We start from the raw sequence: 15,906 nt of genomic DNA on the forward strand, positions 1-15,906 counted from the left end.
ACATTTTAGGACCTGCTCGGATTGTTTGGAACCCCAGGCGAGCAGGTGCTAAAAAAGTACCTGGTACCAGGTACTATGACCTAATGGAAAATCCTGGCGAACCATCCTGAGTCGATCCAAATAGGTACTTATGGAAAAAGGGCTTAAGTCCTGGATGACTGCATTTGGGGTACAAAATGTGTTTACATATGTAAACAGAGGAATGTGTAACACCCCTTTCAATAGTTGGGATACAGATTTTTATGTTTAAATGGATACTGTTAGGTTCGACTGCTAGACAAAAGTGGATGACTATTAAAAACGCTCAGAGAACTTGGTTTGATGAACTTGAATTCATTTGTATTTTTTCCAACACAACCTATCAGTCTCAACATGAAAAATCAGTTACATATACAATAAAAAACAATAGCAGTACATGAAAGGAAAATGGGCCCAAATCATGGAAAACAATAAACAAAACACACCTGGGGAAATTGACTTAACCTCTCTAGTGTCAGCCCACACCTTTAAGTGTAAGTCATAAATAAAGTCTCTCTTTGTGGAATGTGCAAAGGCACAATGAAGTGCAATTCTGTCCTACCATTTAAGTAGAATTGGAAGTTCAAGGCTTGTATAAAGAATTTAATTTCCTTCTCAGACCAATCATCTCAACTAATCCTGGAGGGGTGGCTTGCCATTTTTGGCCTGGGTCATCAATAATCATACATCCAAAAACCTGACCAAAGTAAACAACAAAACAGGCACTTCTGAAGCCAGTGTGTCATTGTAGCACAACCAAAAGAATGACACCAATAACAAAACTCTCGTCCAATTAACAACAGTTGCCTGACAATTTGTTTCCTCAGCAAAATCTGACTAAAGAAGGCAACCACATTTCTCTCTTGGAAGAATGACTTTTTTCTATTCCCTTCTTCCTGATCTACGTAGTTACTTTGCAGTGAATGGGAGGAGACTCTGATCCCACCCTGTATACTTCACAGACAATGTGAACATCATAGACACTTGCTTTTTAATTATTTCTCATCACAATAATTTTACTTAATAAAACTTGATAATGAACACAACATTTCAACTTCACTCATAATACACTGGAACCCTTAGTAACTCTCTAGGGTTACACATGCCATATAAAAGAAAAGCAAACAAGTAAGTAAAATTTTATTAAAATAGCACCTTTTAAGATAAAAATTGCAAAGCGCTTCACAATAGAAATACTTAAAACATAAAGACCAAAAGTAAGCAAGTTTGAAATGATTCATTTTTAGCTGCTTTAAAAAAAATCATTGAGTCCACAGATCTTAAGATCAGAGGTGGAGAGGTCCAGATTCCAGGGGCCACTCTTGCAAAAGCTCTGTCCCGTAGTTGTCAACCTGTCAACCCACAGGCAGTAGGCCCTGATCCCTGATGAGATCTGCTGGGGATGTATGGATGTAAAAGTTCACTGATGCATGCTGGAGCTCCCAAAGTCAAAACCAGAATCTTGATTTGGACTTGTGGAAGCCGTCTTGTGTCATCTGAATACTTAGAAGATCTTGTCAGAAACCTTACAGCAGCAGTTCTGAACACTGCTGATGTTCCAAAGAACAAGCAAATAATGAATTACAACACTCAAGATTGTGATGAAATAAATGTATGAATAACAATTTCAATTCAGAGTATGAAACTGGAAGTCAGCTTGCCAATATTACTCTTAAAGCAAGAATGAACCAGAGATTTAACATAAGGATCCAATGTGAAAGCAGAGTCAAACTTTATCGGTAACACTTTATAATAAGTGCACACTATTAAGCATTAGTTAATCATCTGTTAAGCATTAGTTAATGGTTACTTAATTCTCTCTACAGCATCTACAAAGTATTTCTCATAATCAGTGAAGTAGTTTTCAAACACTGCTTTAAACACTTTATTCATGATGAATAAGCTAATGTACAACACTTTTTATTAATTATGTTTTCATGTTCTGAAACTTATTGATTAATCATTTATAAACACTACTCTGCATCAGTTACAAACCAGTCATTTCAGGATGTTCAGTGGTATACAAAATCATTGGTAAAAGGTAAATAGATGGTTAACATACCCTATATAATACTATAAACTCTACATGTACTACACATAGTAGTTTCATACTAGCTGTTTTATAAACACTAAATATAAGGGTTACATCAGTCAGCTGCTATATCTTAACAGATGTCTTACAATACATTTATAACTGTCACTTAAAGGCTGCCAAAGTTGTAACTCACTATCGACCAACTTCTTTTTCAATAGATTATCTATAAATACTCATAAATACCTTAATAAACTTATTTAGGAAGTTACAAACCATTTGCTACTTGTTAGTAAAGTATCTTGAGTGAGCCCATCTAAAGTATATACCTTACAACCTATTTATAGATGTGGAAGTTTTTAAAATACATTGTAACAAAAAATAAATCACAACACACAGGGTAGATCCAGAACGCACTGTATTTTTAAGATGCCAATCACAGAAATATCAGAACAATGCTTACAGATTGGACACACAAATGTTGATACAAAAATAAAAAGTGTCATAAACTGTCAGCCAATATTTGAGGCAATACAGAACATGGCTGGATGCAAACTATATGACCTGTAGCTCTTTACATAAAGTGCATCACATGTGTGATCATTAAAATAAAACTACAGAATTTATAAAAGTAAAATAATAATAAAAACCATACAAACCAAAAATGAAGTGTGTCATTTTTTTAACAAACAATTAACCAATCAACCGGAATACATAACTTGCATTTTTTTTTAAGCTGTTAACAATGGTGGAGTCTCACCACATTTCACTATGTAAAAAACAACAACAAAAATCTGATCTTTCTTTGTTTTAAGAGGAAGCAACTTCCCTGAAGACTTATACGCTTTGAATTTTTCCTCTGTTTCTGGATCTGCACTGATTGCTGCAGCACACTGTGTAGCAAACAATGAAAGTTTCTGTCCCTGCTTGTTTTTTTCTCATTCTTTATACCTCTCAGGTGCAACGATGAATAGGTCAGCAATTGGAGCAGTTGCCACAACCGTGTTCCGGTCCACTCCCAGACGTTTAAAGGCAGCAGACATGGTGCCTCCTCTTTTGAACAGCCTCAAAATCTTGTTATACTGGGTGACCACTTGCTTAGGATTCTGGACTGCAATTGAGAGAACATAATTATTAATGTAATGTAATAGTGTAGTAACGTAACACACCGCATGCAAAATCAAACTGTTAAGTTAATCACTTTACCTCTTTTTCTTTGTTTTTGGTCACGTTTCTTTGACTTCTTGTGCTTTTTTGCTTTGCCCTTCTAACTCTTTTTCCTGTCTTCATCTGATGAAGTTGTGCTCATGGAGGAGTCAGAACTCTCATCAAAAGACCCATCAGAGGACAGTGAAGATATGCTCAATACCTCACTGGAATTCTGGACAGAACTTGTGGGTTACTTTGAGAGAGCTAGTAAAACAGTTAAAAAGACAACACAAAATTACTCAACAGAATGTCTGTGAAGGTTCTCAGTCATCCAGGTCATTGTAGTCAAAGAAGCTTGCAAAGAAAAGTGTCTGGACTTCTTTAAGTTACTTGAAGACATTTCACGTCTCATCCGAGAAGCTTCTTCAGTTCTAAGGTCAAATGGTGGGGAGTCCCAGATTTAAACCTAGTAGGAGTGTCCCCCCACAGAGGGACAAAAGGACCCCCTGATGATCCTCTAATCGCCTGAGCCAAGGTGTGGAACTGGGTGTGGGTCCCAATCAGCCAGAGTTTCGGGTGAGTTCATTGTGAAACCTGGCCCCACCTTATCATGCGAATTCCTGAGGTCAGATGGCCCAGGATGTGAGTGGGTGTTAAGGCGTCTGGGGAGGGAACTCAAAACTGGATTATAGATGGCAGACAGTTGGTGTCGTAAACCACCGCCTCTGTTCAAAGATGGTCGCTCACAGTGGACATAGATGGCTTCTTTCACTCCTCTTTCAAACCATCTGTCCTCTCTGTCCAAAATGTGAACATTGGCATCCTCGAAAGAGTGACCTTTGACCTTTAGATGCAGATGGACTGTTGAGTCTTGTCCTGTGGAGGTGGCTCTTCTATGTTGCGCCATGTGCTTGTGAAGTGGCTGTTTGGTCTCTCCAATGTAGAGGTTTGGGCATTCCTCGCTGCACTGTACAGCATACACCACATTGTTAAGTCTGTGTTTAGGAGTTTTCTCTTTCGGGTGAACCAGTTTTTGTCTGAGTGTGTTGCTGGTTCTGAAGTACACCGGGATGTCATGCTTGGAGAAAACTCTCCTGAGTTTTTCTGATACACCGGCTACATAGGGGATGACAATGTTGTTGCGTCTGTCCTTCTTATCCTCCCTCGCTGGTGTCTGATCTTCTTTTCTGTGCCTCTTTGCTGACTTTAAGAACGCCCATTTAGGATAGCCGCACGTTTTGAGTGCTTCCTTTACATGTGTGTGTTCCTTCTTTTTTCCTTCAGGCTTAGAGGGAACATGTTCTGCCCAGTGGTGTAGGGTCCTAACTACTCCAAGTTTGTGTTCCAGAGGGTGATGGGAGTCAAACAGGAGGTACTGGTCCGTGTGTGTGGGCTTCCGGTAAACTTCGATGTTGAGGTTGCCATTCTCTTCAATGTGCACGGCGCAGTCCAGGAAAGGCAAACAGTCGTCCTTTGTGTCTTCCCTGGTGAACTTGATGTTTTTATCCACAGCGTTGATGTGCGCAGTGAAGGATTCCACTTCTTGTGTCTTGATTTTGACCCAGGTGTCGTCTACATATCTGTACCAGTGGCTGGGTACTCTTCCTTTGAAAGAGCCAAGCGCCTTCCTTTCCACTTCCTCCATGTAAAGGTTGGCTACAATAGGTGACACGGGGGAGCCCATGGCACAGCCATGTTTTTGTCTGTAATAGCCTTCGTTGTATTTGCAATATGTAGTGGTGAGGCAGAGGTCTAACAGTGTGCAAATCTGATCGGGTGTGAAGTTGGTCCTGTCTTCCAAGGAGCTGTCTTCTTGTAGTCGTTTTCTGACAGTCTCCACAGCCTCCGTGGTGGGTATGCAAGTGAAGAGCTTGCATATGCTTGCCATATGGGTGGCCCTCAGGCCAGCTCCAGGGCTTCCGCTGGAGCCGCGGGCGACCGCCAGAGTGGACACTTCCCCGTCGCTGGGCTGGGGCATGGGGGACCGATGGTCCCTCGCCTGCTCGCTGGGTGAGGTGAAGCGGGCGAGGGGGTATGTAGCAGGGCGTGTTCTGCGATGCTGCTGCAGGTTTGGTGGTGGTGATGTGTACGGCTGCCAGCGGGAGAGCTGAAGCCGTTGAATGTACTGTTACAGCAACCGTGTGATTATTGTAAGAATAAATGATGCTGCGAAGCATGAAAATGCCACCGGGTCTGCTGTGATGGCAATCTTTCTTTTTTTTAAAATCTTAAGTGCACACAAACCAGTAAACAAATTAAAACAAATACTGTTGATAAACTAATACAAAAATTACAATTAAAATTCTCAACAACAAAAACAAAAGCAAAAAAATATAATTAATATGTAAACAACTTAAAAACCTCCAAAGTGTCTAAGTCACGTGACGTGTCAGTGCAACACCAAAACATAAGAGTGGGGGAGAGGGAGCAAAGTGTGCCTGCTCTCCGCTGAGACGGGAGCGGTGAGTCCAGTAACCTGGTTGTTTCGTTTTTGCCGAAAGCACAGCATAACAAACAAGCAGAACTCAAAGTAAAGAATCGATTTCACCAGGCTGGTATCAATCCGATACCGATGCCGACTTGGGATCGATACTATCGATATTTGGATCGATCCGCCCACCACTACAAAAGGTCCTACTTTGGCAAAACGTCCTACCGTAAGTAGTTTATGCACATTTCTGCTGTCACAGAGTAATTCCAGCACAAATGTAAGTAGGTATGACGGTTTGCCACTTAACTTTGCCCATCAGAGTATACTTGTAGCTCACATTCATAAAGCCAGGATGGTTTGCCACTTCATTTTACCCGTTAAAGTATGCTTGTAGGTGACATTCAGAAAGGTAGCATGGTTTGGCACATATTTATACCCGTCAGAATATGTTTCTAGCTCTTAAGAAAGGTAAGATGATTTGCCACTGAATTCTAGGTGTAAAATTATGCTTCTAGCCCATATTAACAAAGGTAGGACGATTTGCCACTTAATTATAGCTGTTAAAGTATGCTTGTACATCACATTTACAAAGGTAGGACGGTTTGGCACATAATTTTACCCGTCAGAGTATGTTTGTAGCTTATATTCACAAAGGTAGGATGGTTCGCCACTGAATTTCGTGTTGTGCGCATGCGTAGAAACAACGGGTAGAATGGTTTGTCAGGTAGGATGGATTCCCAGAACACCTGTAGATCGGTCTGGGCTTGTCGTGTTAACAGAGGAAGCCATGACTCCAGGGGCCTTTCTCAATATGCGTACTTGTGTGTACTTGCGTTCTCGTGTACTTGTGATACGTCATCAGTCGGAGACCAAGTACTGTTCCAATTCGAAGTACGCATCAAGCCGAGAACGCGAAAAAGTCCCGGATGTGTTCTCGCTCCGCCCGTTTTATCGAGCATGCATCGGTGGTGACTTGTGTGGACTTGGTACAGCTAAATATCCCAGAATGCATTTTGTCCAAAACTCAAACGCGGCAATGGCGGACGAGCGGGGCTAAAAACTTTTAAATATTACTCTTTCTGGGTCACAAAATAAACTTTTAAGTTATTTTCAAGCGAGAATGTAGCTGTGTAAACTTAAAATATCTGCTCGATTTATCAAGATATCATATATTTCCAAATGCGCTCCGACGTTTTCAGAGACGTCTGTGACCCGCCAGCTCCATAGCAGACAGCGAGGTCGAGGATTATTAGAGCCGGCGAGAACAGCGGACTCCCGGCACATCGTTTTCAACAGAGCTAACAGTGGTGTCATTTAAAGCGTGTGATCTGGCAAATTAAAGCAAGTGAAGTCAGTTAGATTATCACCTTAAAGACTTGTCATTAACATTACAACTACACAGAGTCCCTTTTATCACATTTTTCTTATTTGATAAAAAGACACAATGGTAAATTGAAGGCTACAATTAAACAAAACAAGGAATGACAAAATTTGTCTGCAAGTGCACATTAAGTTTAGTTTAAACAAATACTTTTTGCATATAATTAAACATACATATTTCATGTTACTATTTTTAAAATAGGATCTGTCGTGGAGCAGCACATGGTGGACACGTCAAACAAACCTCCGTCAGACACAAGTCACTTTTCAGCCGTTCTAAAGTCTCACTTCAATGCTGGATGCAATTTATCTACAGGTGAGCTTAAACACTACAGAAAAAAATAACGAAATAGATTTAAATTACTCTTTGTAAGGATGTTTTTTTTTCTCTCAAGATTTTCTCAGGGTCTGCGATTACGTCAAATTGACATGATAGATGACACCATTGCAGGGAGTACAACAACACTTAGTAAAATGTCCAAAAAAATAAGGAGGGTATGTGTGGCTGCAGTTTAAAGATTGAGACGTCGTACAGGTCAGCAGATTGGTGGCCGAAGGGAGTTTGTTGTGATTGATGAGAGTCACTTTCGTCACTTTTCCTGTGATTACCCTTCATGTCCGGATTGGTTCCTCAGTGGTAAGTGATGAATGGCGGGCCTATTGTGTACTCCCAAATTTAGGGTATGAACACTATACTGTTAACCACAGCAGGTGGTTTGTTGACCCTCCTACAGGTGCCCATACCCAACATCTGGAGAGAGCCTGGAGGTCTTACAAGGAGCAAATCTGGAGACTCAGGGGAAATGATAGACTACTGTCAGAACACCTTACAGTTATTGAGTGGAACGAGTGGCTCGTAAAAAAGCACAAAAATGGTACATTGGGGAGACTGATATATGACATTTCCAAAAAATACAGATAATTCTAAAAGTTAATGTTGCTATTGCTATTTTTTTTCTTTTCGACAATGTTATTTGAAAAGTTCATGTAAAGAGCTACAGGTCATATAGTTTGCATCGAGCCGTGTTCTGTATTACCTCAAATATTGGCTGATAGTTTATGACACTTTTTATTTTTGTATCAACATTTGTGTGTCCAATCTGTAAGCATTGTTCTGATATTTCTGTGATTGGCATCTTAAAAATACAGTGCGTTCTGGATCTACCCTGTCTGTTGTGGTTTATTTTAAAAACTTCCACATCTATAAATAGGTTGTAAGGTATATACTTTAGATGGGCTCACTCAAGATACTTTACTAACAAGTAGCAAATGGTTTGTAACTTCCTAAATAAGTTTATTAAGGTATTTATGAGTATTTATAGATAATCTATCAAAAAAGAAGTTGGTCGATAGTGAGTTACAGCATAGAGTTACAGCATTGGCAGCCTTTAAGTGGCAGTTATAAATGTATTGTAAGACATCTGTTAAGATATAGCAGCTGACTGATGTAACGCTGATATTCAGTATATTCAGTCTAATATGAAACTACTATGTGTAGTACATGTAGAGTCTATAGTATTATATAGGGTATGTTAACCATCTATTTACCTTTTACCAATGATTTTGTATACCATTGAACATCCTGAAATGACTGGTTTGTAACTGATGCAGAATAGTGTTTATAAATGATTAATCAATAAGTTTTAGAACATGAAAACATAATTAATAAAAAGTGTTGTACATTAGCTTATTCACCATGTGTTTAAAGCAGTGCTTGAAAACTATTAACTGATTATGAGAAATACTTTGTAGATGCTGTAGAGAGAATTAACTAACCATTAACTAATGCTTAACAGATGATTAACTAATGCTTAATAGTGTGCACTTATTATAAAGTGTTACCAATTTATCCCAAGGTTCCTGATAGAAGATTTAGCAACACCTGCAAGGGAACTTCAAGTTTCCATTACCTTAGTCATAAATGTGTCTGGGGCACAAAAGACTTTTGTTTTCCTTATAATTATTATTTTTTTTATAATTAACTTGAGGAAACAAAAAATTCACACCTAAGCAAGATCTGTATGGAAAAAGTTCATCTTGTTCTTGGTATAGTGCCTGTTTTTGTCGAAGATAAATTTGTTTACTACTTAATTTTGTCTTTCTGGCTTGGTCAGAAATCCAAAGTAGTCCAGTTGTTGATTCTTTATACTTAGAGCACTGAGGTCGCACAAAACAAGAAAGGAAAAGAGAACCAAACTTCAAGGGCTAATTATGTGGCAAAAGCCTGTATTTAACTTTTTCTTAACACAAGAACTTATCTTTAAAGCCACATGTGGAAAAGTTCTTTATTTCCCTACTTGTACTGTGTCATTCCCAGAGACACACACTGCACACACACATGCACACTTCACACAGGCATTAAGCTGAGGATTTATTGTGATGATGTTGCTAGAAGAATTTACAAGAAAATGCTTTCTGCTCTGTAATCCATGGAATCTTTGGACACACCCTCCACCTCCTGCTATAATTCTCATTCCAGCATCTGAAGTCATACACGGTACTTAGCTCAGTGTGGCATTAGTGTAAAGCAGTGCACACTTTAATGAAGATTGCTAGTTCGCACAGTATGTTAAACCTAATTGTGTCTGTGTGCGAGTTTTTTAATGACAAAATGCTCTTTCTTCATCTATAGTTTCTGTTAAAATACAAAAATAAAATTACAATATTTTAGTCACCTTTCATAGGTTTGAACTAACAATCAACTAACATGGTCACCAAGTGTACTGTTTGATGAAAAGAGGCAAAATAGGAAGTTAGAAAAAACACAATGGAAAACTACATTTCATAGTAAGACAGGAAGTGTCACGGTTCGACCCAGCATTTTGAGTTCTCTTGTTTTGGTTTATTTTTGAATGATTGTTTTTTTGTTCTCTGGTGCTTTGTTGATTATTATTATTATTATTTATCTATTGTTTCTGTGATTCTGGTTTTGGTTTTTGCTCTCAGGTTTTGTTTTTCTCATGTTTGGTGTGGGTTTTGATCTGTGTCCAGTCTGCGTCTTTGTGTAGTGATTTCTTGTTTCCTGTTTTATTGTGAAGGTCTGCGTCGCATGTGAGTGTATTCAGTTTTTACCTCCCTTGTCTCGTCTCGTTAATTACTCCAGCTGTGTCCCCCACCTGTGTGTAATCTCCCTGTGTTTCTCTGAGTGTATTTAAGTCGTGTCTTCTGTCGTAGTAGTCGCTGGTCCGTCTGTGTATCTACCATGTTCCATTCGTGTGTTCTCCCTGCTGTCCGTCGTCATTTACCTCTGCCCATCTTCCTTCATGTTTGTGTTCTGATTCGTGTTTAGTCGTTTAGTTGTTCTCAGTTTAGATAGTCTGCAGTCCCGTTTGCCGTTTTTCTATTTGTGTTTTGTGTTCAATAAACCACCTTCACACCTTTACAAGTGCCTGCGATTGGATCCTCCTTTATCATCTCCACTCGCCGTGTCAGGAAGCACATTAGACCTTAAACTTTTGCTTTTAAAACCTTTACAAAATAGCATTTGATTGTAGATGTTTCTACTTTGTGATTATTTATTTATACAGAAGGTCTGCTAGAATTGCATACATTTGAAACCATTTTTATTCTGTGTACTTTTAGTAGACTGTAGTTGTATATTTGATAAAGCCATTTTTTTCTGATGCAAGCATACACTTCTGTAAGTGAATATCTGAATTATATACCATTAATCTGCATAATATTTTCATGATTAGACCATAAATTGTCTAGTGGTAAAATTTGAGTCTACAAAAAAAAAAAATGCATGTTAGGTACAATCCAGTCTGATGTCTTAATATGTCTGTTTGCACACAAACACACACACGCACACACATGTAATTTGTTAGTATATCTGTTAGTATATTTGTTAGTATGTTAATTCAATCATTTTCAGGTATATAAATTTTTGGTACAAAAGTTAATATTTTCATATATAATCTTCACATATAAGTCAAACATCAGAAGTCTACAATCATACAGTTTGTCTGTTTAACCTGACCTCTTCTTTTGACTCTGATTTTTAATTCTTGAAAAGCAGACAACACATGGAGTGTTATGTGGCCCCCCCAACCTGAGGCTCAACTGTTTCTATTTGTAGCACAAATGAAGACACAAACAATTTGTGCTGTGAGCTTTGTTTTTTTGTTTGAGCGCAACCATTTGAAACAAGGTCATGTTTCATGTTTATTTCTGCAGATTATGAGCGCCACAACAGAGAACTTTGTGGGCTTTATTAAAAATGCTCAGTATGCACTGATGCGCTCTGCAAACACACACACACACACACACACACACACACACACACACACACACACACACACACACACACACACACACACACACACACACACAATGTTCAGGTAAAGCTCGATGAAGAGGAATTTGAGGAACTTTTCCAGTAAACAGTAATCATCCAGTAAACATCCAAATCAAACAGATATCATCATGTAGTGGTCATTACATGAATTATTTATTATTTATTTGATTACATGACCTATTGTCCAGCTTGGTGCCGCTTCAGCATAATGATTGTAAGTTTGGTTATTTGTCAGATCCAGTAAAACATCTATATTTAAAGAATTCTGTCAAACCACAAAAAATAAAGCACATTTTATATTTTTAAAAAGCCTTTCTGTCAGTTTAGGTGGCTTAATAACTCTGCTGTAAATTGATCATGATGGTTTTTTTTGTCTTTCTAAGGATAAAAGAATGAGCTCAAACTTTTTAAATGAATTATATAGCTAAGAGCAGTATAATCTCGCCATTTTCTTATATTCTTTCTTTGTTTCTTATATACTTCTATACAAGTCTCTGTTGGTATTGGTATGACAGCAGTTGTCTTGCATTTCCCTTTGTGTGGGAAATAGTTTGTGCTTCTTCTCCCTTTTATTGTTGTGCTTTGAGCTCCACCTTGTGGTGACAGGTTTTATTTAAAAGGGATTTCTAAAAGATCTAGCCCCTCTCAATTGGTCCATTAGTCCAAATAGTAAATTTTATCCTTTCATTGATAAATATGTATAAGTCAGTGTCTGAAATCTTTTAACTTGAATTCATCTTCATTTGGCATGAACACTACAGAGGGTAGAGTAAGGACTGTTCTGATCACTGCCCCTTCCTTGCTTGTTTGTATTTGATAGGATGACTGCCAAGGTGGCTGGGTAAACTGATGTGCCAGATGGTGGCAGCCTATGAATAATACATCATTATCCACAGCAGGACAGGTCTAAGGTGATCTGAGGTCAGCAGAATGACATAGGTTTGGTCCAAGATAAGTATTGGGGTGTGTGGTTCAGGGGTGTGATTGTGAATATGCTGAAATACACTATTTCATTTTCATGTAGGTTCCACAATAACTTGTAAGTCTTAACATGTTTAGTCATTTGACAGGTACACAAGAGTTAAACAGACTTCCTCTACAGATTTTAGAGGGACCACAAATCCTGTTGGTTAGATTAGATCATATTTATTAGTAATGTCTCGTATTACTGAATCCAGCTTTCTCTCTGTGTTTACTAAGTTGATATGGGAAAACTTTTTTTTACATCATCCCCCATATACAGCACACACTTATCTTGTGGCTAGACCAGGGAAACTCCTGTTTCTATCACTACACAGACATTTAACTACAGTTCCCTGAGAAGGTCTAATATGCGGAAAAGATGCACAATTTTAACTGCAAGTCTCAGTTTTTCTACATAATAAATGTGTAAAAAAAGAAAAAAAAGGTTCTGGTAGTTCATTGACTAGACAAATGTTTGAATAAATATTTCTATAGTAGGTAGTGGAAAAATTGAAACCTTTTGCAATTTAATTGTTGATTGTTATATCCCTGGGGAAGGATTAATCTGGTCTTAATGAGAAATATAACCCTCCACTCCAACTCCATCCAATAAAAGAGACAAAATTCTGAGCAACTGCAGCTGTTTATTGACTTCAGCACTGAGCTATGCCAAAATAACGAACAAAAGATCTCTAAAGGTCCCTAATGTTGCCTACTCAAAATGAAAGTCAAACAAAAGAAAAAATGCTTACCTAAATTCCTACTGTGGAAAATAAGATAAAATGGGTTTTGTTGGGTTTATCTAGGCACAAACCCCGCTGGAACACAAGACCATCACCTGCACAGTGTTTTGTGGTGCCAGTCTAGCCAAAGTTGAGGAAAAAAATGCCTTCACCTGAACTCGGCCAACTTTGACTGACTCCCTTGTCACTGCCATTTTTATTGTCACATACATGAATATGCAATTACATATACACATGACAGTCTTAAGCAGGCATATCTGAGCAACATCAGTGTCTGTATTTTCTGTGTGTGGGTGTGCATGTGTGTCTGTGTGTTTTCAGCCATACCATACATAGACATACGACCTTTCAATGAACTTAACTTGTGTGTGTGAGGTATGCTCAAAAGCAGAAGTAAGCGTCTTGCTAACCTATAAAAACAGGAACTTGCAATAGGTCATATCTCAAATGAACATTTAAAGGTGTGAAGTCTTGCACCTTAAAAGAACCGAACATGGTGCTTTCCAAATGTGTAACATAGCTAATCTCTGCACTAAGCTGCATTCTAAATAAAGAAAGCACATTTTTGTCAGCACCGACACAGATACTGGAAATGTTAGAAGGTTGAAAATAAATCCTCTGACTGTCTGGCTCTTTCTTCATAATGATAGCCATATTAGGACACATAAAGGCAACGATTATATAGCTATATATCTTAGCACAAAGGATAATATAAAAAATACCAATTCCAACAGGTTTCAACAGAAAAAAGGCTTCTCACTCCAAAGGTCTCATATACCATTAAAAAAAAACAAAAGCACACACATTGATTTATGCTCATTAAGAAAAGTTTGTCTAAGGTTTTCACATAGAAACACTCAACGCTACCATCAGAAACACAGGCAGTTTGTTTGGTGGTGGAGGCCAGGAGAGGGGGACGAGGTGGCTGTCCTTTGGTGCACTGCTTGGTGAATGTGTAAACCAATAAACATAAAAATAAACCAATATAAAATCAACAACAAGCTTGCACTTCTCTCACAAAAGGATTCTAATTTTAATTTCCTGTCCAGTCTACCCACTACTAAGTGTATCATAAGTAAATATGTGAGCTTCAGTATTTATCAATCACAATACACCCAAAAATTACTTCTTCTGATTGCCCATGCATAATAAAATCACTTCATTTTTAAATGATTACCTCTTGATCATATTTTGATTAGATTCATGATTTGATTAAAGCAAAAATAACTATCAGCAAAAGCACATGCATAAATCTCTGTCACTGCACTGCACTGGATTTTAGGCCTTTTAATTCACTTCTGTCTGTCTTCTTGACACCATAAATATTCCACAAAAACCTACTGGTCAGAGGATATGCTTCTCTTTATGGTATTTTCAGATTTTAGTACATAAGCAGAATTTTCACCTTTGTTAGCCACCAAGCTATAATTAAAGTCTCCAGATTTAGTCACAACCTAAAATATTTACAAAATAATATATAATATTGCAACATAATTACAAAAAGGAACAACAGTCCTCCAAGCCTAAGCATTTAGATTTACCTAGCTGGATTAAATGAGTTTTCAGAAAAGGAAGACTAGCACACTTGTCAAATAATCCAACATAAAATAAGCCTATATATAGGTTTAACAAGCTAATACACATAATACGTCACTGGTAATCCCAACATAAAATGTTGTTCTGCTGAGGTGAGGAAAGTCTTGAGGTAGGCATCCAGGTACCTTAATTAGAGACAGAGAAAAAGATGGAGGTGTTTTTAACAAGAATACATAAAACAATTGTCCTATTATATATTTTTTCTTGCACAAGCTTTAACCCTCTCAGGCTCAAATTAAGTTTTTTGTTGCTAATGTACAACCAAGTCCTGCAGTTGTACTTCTGAGTAAAAAAAATTCATAAAATATGTATGTGGGATAATCAGGTTGTTAGTTTTTAACCGTTGCAAATCGGCCACGTTTGCCTTGAGGGTTAATGTCCCACAAGTAGATTCTTGTACTCTGGTGCAAAGTGAGGTGAAAACTTCCAAACCGGACAACAAAAGGAAATGTTCTGTGGTGGAAAAGCAACAACAAATACATTATTTTAACTATGTCATAATTCATAGAAAAAAATACAGTTAGGCCCACAAATATTTGGACAAAGACAACTTTTTTTTCTTATTTTGGTTCTGTACATTATCACACTAAATTTTAAATGAAACAACTCCGATGCTGTTGAAGTGGAGACTTTCAGTTTTTATTCAGTGGTTTGAACAAAAAGATGCATAACAATGTGCTGAACTGAAGCATTTTTTTAACAGCCATTCACTTCCAGGAGACACCAGAGAAATTCCTGCCAATGCCTGAACTGTTTTCGGGTAAGTTAGAAAAGACCACCAGCTCTCTCACTCAGTGTTCACTCGTGTTTTGGCAGCAACCCAGAACATACGAATCAAAAACAGCTTATTTTGTCCAGCTACTCTGCGGTCAGGCTCTGAAGCAGGCCCAGGCTGTGTTGAAAGAAAATTCTGAAATTACCTTTTTTAATTTTCAAACCAAGTTTTGGGCTGTTTTCAATAAGAGTTCGAATCCCAGTGCCCACTGTTTGATGTCTTTGAAGCAGGGGAGACAAAGTGTTGCAGACTTCTCTGAGGGTTTCTGGATTCTGGCTGAGGAGCTCGGATGGGAGGAAAAGGCACTCTGCAAAGCATTTTTACATACTCTTAGCGACGGATTGAAAGGTGAGGTAGCCTCAAAAGATCTACCATCGTTACTTGGAGAAGAAGATTCTCCATGCATGAGTGCCGTTATTGTGGTCAGAGGCAACGCTTTATTAATACCTGTCACTCGCAACCGAAAAGGTTGCACCCGTCAGTAACGGCGGGGATACTGACCCCGGGGAAACAGCCAGACTC

At 38.2% G+C, this 15,906-nt stretch overlaps 1 protein-coding gene and 2 pseudogenes across 1 annotated transcript in view; 2 read left to right on the top strand and 1 right to left on the bottom strand.

Moving 5' to 3' along the window:
* Positions 1–15,906, top strand: part of LOC146525257 (protein kinase C-binding protein NELL1-like) — a 788,406-nt gene that overhangs the window by 554,412 nt on the left and 218,088 nt on the right. The gene's annotated exons all lie outside the window — the stretch shown is intronic.
* LOC146525264 (uncharacterized) lies at positions 2,762–5,177 on the bottom strand (annotated as a pseudogene).
* On the top strand, positions 5,176–8,170 carry LOC146525265 (uncharacterized; annotated as a pseudogene).

This window comes from Neolamprologus multifasciatus, chromosome 1 (assembly GCF_963576455.1).
Source record: "Neolamprologus multifasciatus chromosome 1, fNeoMul1.2, whole genome shotgun sequence".
NCBI lineage: Eukaryota > Metazoa > Chordata > Actinopteri > Cichliformes > Cichlidae > Neolamprologus > Neolamprologus multifasciatus.